Raw genomic sequence first — 6,208 nt, 5'->3', positions numbered from 1 at the left:
CCCCAGCCTCAGAACTCACCCTCTGAGTTTCTAACAGCAGGAGGTTCCTCTGGCCCTCTTTACAGATTATAGTTCTAGTGTGGCCCCAACGGATTAGAAAGAAAACCAATCAACCTGAAGTTCATCACATGCTGTTGCGTTTCATCTTCTATCTTCTTCTGGTTTTGGCTGGTTTTATAAGGTTTGTTGTAAAGGGTGGGGGGATAAGGAGAACTTAAAAAGTCGAATTTCTCAAATCTGAGCAAGGGTAAGACATGAAACTGCTCTCCACCCAAATCAGTAATCCGACAGTTTGCCGTGGTGAGACAATTGCATGTATTTGCATTTTGTTCCTGTGTGTGAGAATTTAATTTTTACAACCTGCTGTGTTTTTCAGGCCCTTTAACTAATAGGCTTTTATCACCTTATGATTGCCTAATTTTCTCTTAATTGCTTTATGACAATACAATTTATTTTGATCACTCCCACCCTGCGGTTTTGCTTTCTAATGAAGGACTTAGGAATTTACATGTGCTACTGTGCTTTGGTTTGATTTTTCAATCCCTCTTCTTCCTCATGAGTGGAGGGAAAAAATTGGAGTTGAAAGCGCAATATAGTTCTGTGCATTCCTGGTTGGGGACATCTCCAATCGTGGAGAGTCCTTCTTCCCAACTGACCTCCACCTATACGTACACGGTCCACCAAGGTCTTTCAGTTGACTTTGGCATGGCTCTTTGTGAGTTGTATACATGTGCATATGTTGTGGATGAAGAAAGGAAGCTGGCCAAGGCCATTTAGAAGTGCAGAGCCACTCTGGGTCTGTGATTCACACCATAGCTCCTCATACACAGCGTTTATTAGATTTGCTAATTTGGATTAAGTGAAGGTGTTGTTCATTGTTTGTGGGGAAGAAAAACAAACTCAGAGCAAATTTTCAAAGAAGCCATTTCTTTTTCTTCATGAAATGTATATAGTTAAAGACTCCGGCAAACCATTACGGAAGTAGCACTAAAGCCTAAATGTAGCCCAGTGTGAAACACTTCCCAATTTTCAACAACGCAAGGCAAAGAAAAGCCCGAGAATAAAGACACGTTCCTCTGAATTCACTCAGTTCAGTGCAGCAGATGCACAGTACGTAGCTAGCACGACCCAGGTCTACTTCACATAGATAAAAATCACAGAAAGTGAAATCTGGTCAGCTGAGGCAGCATCTGTTAGAATGACGTCACAAGAATGCAAAAGACAATCATGGGAATTTTTATCTGTCGTCTGAATGAGTTGGTAAGAGCTACCATCAGTTGTGAGAGTCCACTTTGAATCAAATACTTTATACAATTTTACCAATCTTCCAGCAGATTTAATAAGACAACCTTGATTTTCATTTATAACCTGCCCTAAGTTTGCGTAAATGATAGGTGGCAGAGCCTGGATTCTAGACCCAGACATTGTGGCCATAAAGTCCAGACCTAGGACATCTGTGGCCTCTCTTTAAAAGCTTTAGTTGCTCCTAAAGTCCTTGTGATGGTGCCATAAAGCAGCATGTTCTCCTCTTTACAGATGAAGATTGGGAAGGAACACCATGCTGGTACCCAGCCTCATTGCAGATGGCGTCAGGCAAGCCGGGCCTCCTGGGTCCTGAGCCTGCATTCTTGGAAAAAAAAGAAATGGTTTTTAATCAAAACCTGTAATCATACTTGTAGCAGGAATCTTAAAAGTTCTTATTGATAAAATCAAACCGAGCCATTATTGGGTGAATACTGGAAGGTCAGAAGACAGAACAAGCCACAGCTATCTCACCTTGCCAGTTCCTCAGCTGTCTGTTTCCTCAGACTGGAAGCTTCTATGTCCTCATCCCAATGGCTCTCAGCTGAACTGCTGCTGGAAAGCCTGAAGCTTAATCAGCCACATGCTTAACCAGCCAAAAGCTTCTAGTTTCTGTCTCACGCTTATATATCTTTCTGCTTTCTACACATCCCTGGATTAAAGCTGGCTTTCTGGATTAAAGGCGTGTGTCACCATGCTTGGCTATTTCCAATGTGGCCTTGAACTCACAGAGATCCAGAGGGATTTCTATCTCTGGAATACTAGGATTAAAGGTGTGAGTGCCACCATTTTCTAGCCTTTGTATCTAGTGGCTGTCTGTTCTCTGACCCCAGATAAATTTATTAGAGTACACAATATTTTGGAGAACACAATACCACCACACATACTGGAAAGTTCAGTAGGAACCGTGCTTGTGGGTCAAAGTGCGAAGGCCTGGGATCCTGCTAGTTTGGCTGGCAACCAACCAGGGGGAGGAGACCTCCTCTAGTTCCATGGCTCCTCATTGAACCAATGGCCTTGGACAAAGTGCCTTCACCTCCCGAGCCCCATAAAATAATGAGGTTCAACCAGAGTCCCCCTGCTTTCTTCCAGATCTGCGGGGTGTGATTTTTATGGCTTATGATCTGTAAAGTATGACCATAAGCCAGCAGGCCTGGAAGTATAATATTTATCTGCCTAAGCCATATCTTTATATAGACAGAATGCAGGGATTACGTTTATTAAATGTATAATAATAATGGTTCCTGGAACTATTGGGTTTCTACCTGCAATTATCTAGTGAATTTGGACTGTGTAGATAAATATACCTTCAGATAATTGGAGTCCAACTGAAGTTTAGTGGCAGAAATAAAATTAAAATGGAATGTGATGCATTAAGAATTAAAGGTGTATTTTAAAGGGTTACAAAGGCCCGGGGGGATGGTTCACTGGGTAAAGTGTTTGCTATGCAAATATGAGACCTGAGTTTGGGTCCTCAGCCCCCCAAAACAAGCTAGGCTGGGTGTGATAGCACACACACGTTAACTCCAGAGCTAGGGGGATCGACCTAGGCTCTCACTGGCCATCTCAAGACAGTGAGATCCCGGTTCAAGGTTCCATGTGAGACCCTGTCTCAAACACTAAGATGGAAGAATGACAAAGGAAGCCATCTGACATCAAGCCCTGGCCTCCACATGTGCACGTATGGACAAAGTGTACCTGCACACACACCTGCATGTGTGCTCACACACGAGAATGACAGGATGAATTTTACTTTGTGTGAACATAGGAGTTGCTGGCCATCCTGCTTTGTCCTCGGTGTAATTCACAACATCACACTGAGAAACCGCCATTCTTCTGATTATATCTGAATGTGGCCACGGCCGCCGTGGCACAAACGCAGCAGCATATGGGAGGTACTAGATGAGGTTACGCGTGACTCTCTTAGTTCCGGTACAACGGTAATGACTGCTTTGCTGAGCAGTCCTATTGACTTGCTTCTAATCCCAACGACTCTGAGAGAGATCAACACGGTTGTCATTGTATATTAGTGAGGTCAGGTCACTTACACTTGAGAACTGGGTATCTTCATGACCACGCTGGCCAGCACACTGTAAAACCAGAATCTGATCCCAGAGAGGGATCCCTGGAGCACAGGCCGGATGGAGCACACGCTATGCACCAGGGCCTGGGAAAGACCGTGTGACAAGGTTGTACATGGTTCCTGCAGTCAAGAAGCTTTCTGAAAATCATGGGGGGGGGGCAGGGACCTCAGATCACTAAAAACAGGATGATTGCAATAAAAGGAAGAGTAGGGGCTGGGTTTCAGCTGGGGGTGGGGGTGCTGAAGAAAACAGTGAGGGAAAACAAAACACAGAGAGCTGTGAGGCAGGAGATGAGTGGTGAGAAGCATCGGGGGCAGATGGGTGGGTCCCCAGGAGCTCACCACAGTGTCGCTGTGTAATCATCAGGGTCCCGAGTGTGTAAGAAGCAGCTGACCCCCGTTGAAGGGAAAGCGTGAAGTCGGTGCTCGCAGGATTCGGCAATGGCAGGTGGCACCGGTCTACCACAGGTGCCTGTGCTGTGGTGTGAGGCACATGGGAACAGCTGTGATGAGGGGACCGTTGTAGCCTTCAGGACGCGAGCAGCTGAAGCACAGAACAGTGGCTGAAGAGGCTTCCGTGTTGGCGAGAGGCAGGGTCAGGATTTGAACCCAGGCACTCTGCGTTCACGACCACTTTCTGTAGAATTGTCATTCAGGAAAAAAAAATGCTTGACAATCTTGCTGCATAAATACATAATTGATTTTCTTTTAATACCTTGAATTTATGATTTTGAAATCCCATTTTTAAAAAAAACTGTCAGGTTGCCTAACTGATGAATAGTCTCTGATATTATCAGACACCTGTAGGTTCTCAGATACCAATAAGTTCACTTCAACATCTACTACCCCAGTGGAAACAGACTTAACAGGAGCAAGCACGGAGCAATCTTAGAGATGGGCTCATGGAGAGGCTGTAAAATCACCAGATTGCTGAAAAGAAGCAACATGTCGATTCTGTGGGAAATACACATCCTTTAATATATTCCTATTTTGCAAACCGGTGGTTGACAGGCAGTGAAATACAATGCCACGTACCACATTAAAACAAAACCATAATGGCCGTGTTTGGTTGCTGGAAGAAAGTGGGGCTGTTATCGGTCAGCAGTGATAAATGATACGGAGTCAAAGCCCCGGGACGCTAAGCCTTCAGCCCGAGACACGAATCTGAAGTAAGGAAGTGGGGCCCCCTGGATGGCCGGCTGGAGCCGTGGGATAACGAGACTGGCTTGTGGCCACAGCTGTGGGTTCCCCCAGTCCCCGAACCCACAAGCACCACCGCGCCTTCTCTCCCTGCCTCGCGGCACCCTTCAATTTCATAAGGGCACCGAATCAAACAGTCAGCAATTAGTGCGGCCGAGCCTTGAAAAGAAACTGATCGCTGGCGCGGAGAGTCTGTCTGCAGAGAGCCGGCGTTTCCTTATTTGTGGAGAGAAACAGCAAGAACAATTAAAAGTTTCAAATCAAGTGTAATTCCTTTCAAGTCGGGCTTGGTGAAATATACATAAATTTCCTATCAGAGCCTCAGCTCAAGTCCTGCGCTGTCTGTTTGTTTTACAGAACACTGCTTTCATCTTCGTAGAAGATGTCATAAAAGCACATTTCAAAAATTACCATTGGCACCCAGTTTCCTATTTGATTATGTCCTGGCACACAGCCCTGCCAGTCACACAGACCCTCTATTTGGGTCGCTCCAATTGGAAGATAATCGCATGTACCACCTACCTTTCAGCACGCCCAGCCCCCATGCGGCAGCAACCTTAAATCTTGGGAGCCACAAGGAATAACTCAAATTATTTAAGAAAGTCGGTACTTTCCATTTTACTTTACCTCAGGCAAACTCATCGAGGGCCCCTTGAAATATCGTCGCCCAGAGCACCAGGAGTCAAGAGCACCAGATACCAATTACAAGCTGGGAACTAAAATGCCGTAATTAATGAGAGATACACTTTAATCTAAAACGAGTCAAAAATGTTGCTGGATGGAGAAAAAAGTAAAGTGGAACTCCATAATTATAATAAATTGTGCTGATCTCCCCACCTACCGAACAACAAAGGGGGCTGTCTTCGGGATTCCGTAGTCAGACATTTTACAATGAACACTTGACGACTCGGAATAAAGGTCCGACTGTAACAGCAAACAAGCCATTGTGCGCCTGAACCTCTGCGCCTGATGCAAACCAGTGGCCTCCCGTCATGTCCGTGTCCCGTGGGTTCTCGAAGCTAAGGTTACAGGGCCCTTCCCTAGCTGCTGCTCTGATAAAATGCGTCTGTCGTGCATGTCTTCACACATGCAGCCAGCTTCCTTGTTCCTCTTGTTCTTTGCAGATGACTCAATGGACTAAAAATAATTGGATTTTTTTTCTCTCTGACACCGTCTTTTGGGCTTCTCCCGGAAGTCTGTTAATTTTAACAAATTTCGCTGCAGAGGCGGGGCCAAGGGGAAATCAATCCTACGTGCACTGGCCATTCCCTCTGACAGCACACGTGAAAAAAGACATCATCAGGCCAACAGGCCTGACTGTTTTTCTTTGTCTTGGTAAAGGCTAGTTGTTTACATTTGGGGGAGGATGAGGCAGAGAGAGGAAGCACGGAAGCCTTCTCTGGCCATTTTAAACGCTTCTGCCAAGATAGGGGCATTAGAATGGAGCAGACGGCGAATAAGCAAAGGGCATCGTGGTCCTAAAGTGATAGGTCAAGGTTAAAGCATTCCTGTAATCCCGGCTGATGAACATTTACCCCTACAGCTTCATCCAAGAGCTTGCTCTTGACAAACACAAACAGGAGCGCAGTCTGGAGACCAATTACAAATCACCCTTCAGATGCC

General features: G+C 45.6%; 1 long non-coding RNA gene across 4 annotated transcripts; it reads right to left on the bottom strand.

Annotated features, from left to right (window-relative positions):
- Window positions 1–910: 910 nt before the first annotated feature.
- On the bottom strand, window positions 911–5,749 carry LOC119088222. Of its 4 annotated transcripts, none has more exons than XR_005091846.1 (4): window positions 5,213–5,749; window positions 3,728–4,022; window positions 3,351–3,523; window positions 911–1,627 (listed from the first exon to the last, which is right to left on the bottom strand). It is a non-coding gene; the product is annotated as an uncharacterized LOC119088222 (long non-coding RNA). The 4 variants fall into 4 exon arrangements; XR_005091845.1 differs by having other exon boundaries at window positions 3,728–5,301; window positions 5,427–5,749; XR_005091847.1 differs by having other exon boundaries at window positions 5,427–5,749.
- Between the last annotated feature and the right edge of the window lie 459 nt (window positions 5,750–6,208).

Source organism: Peromyscus leucopus, chromosome 6, assembly GCF_004664715.2.
Source record: "Peromyscus leucopus breed LL Stock chromosome 6, UCI_PerLeu_2.1, whole genome shotgun sequence".
NCBI lineage: Eukaryota > Metazoa > Chordata > Mammalia > Rodentia > Cricetidae > Peromyscus > Peromyscus leucopus.
The sequence above is the reverse complement of the archived record's forward strand: the minus strand, read 5'-3'. Positions and strand labels throughout refer to the sequence as shown.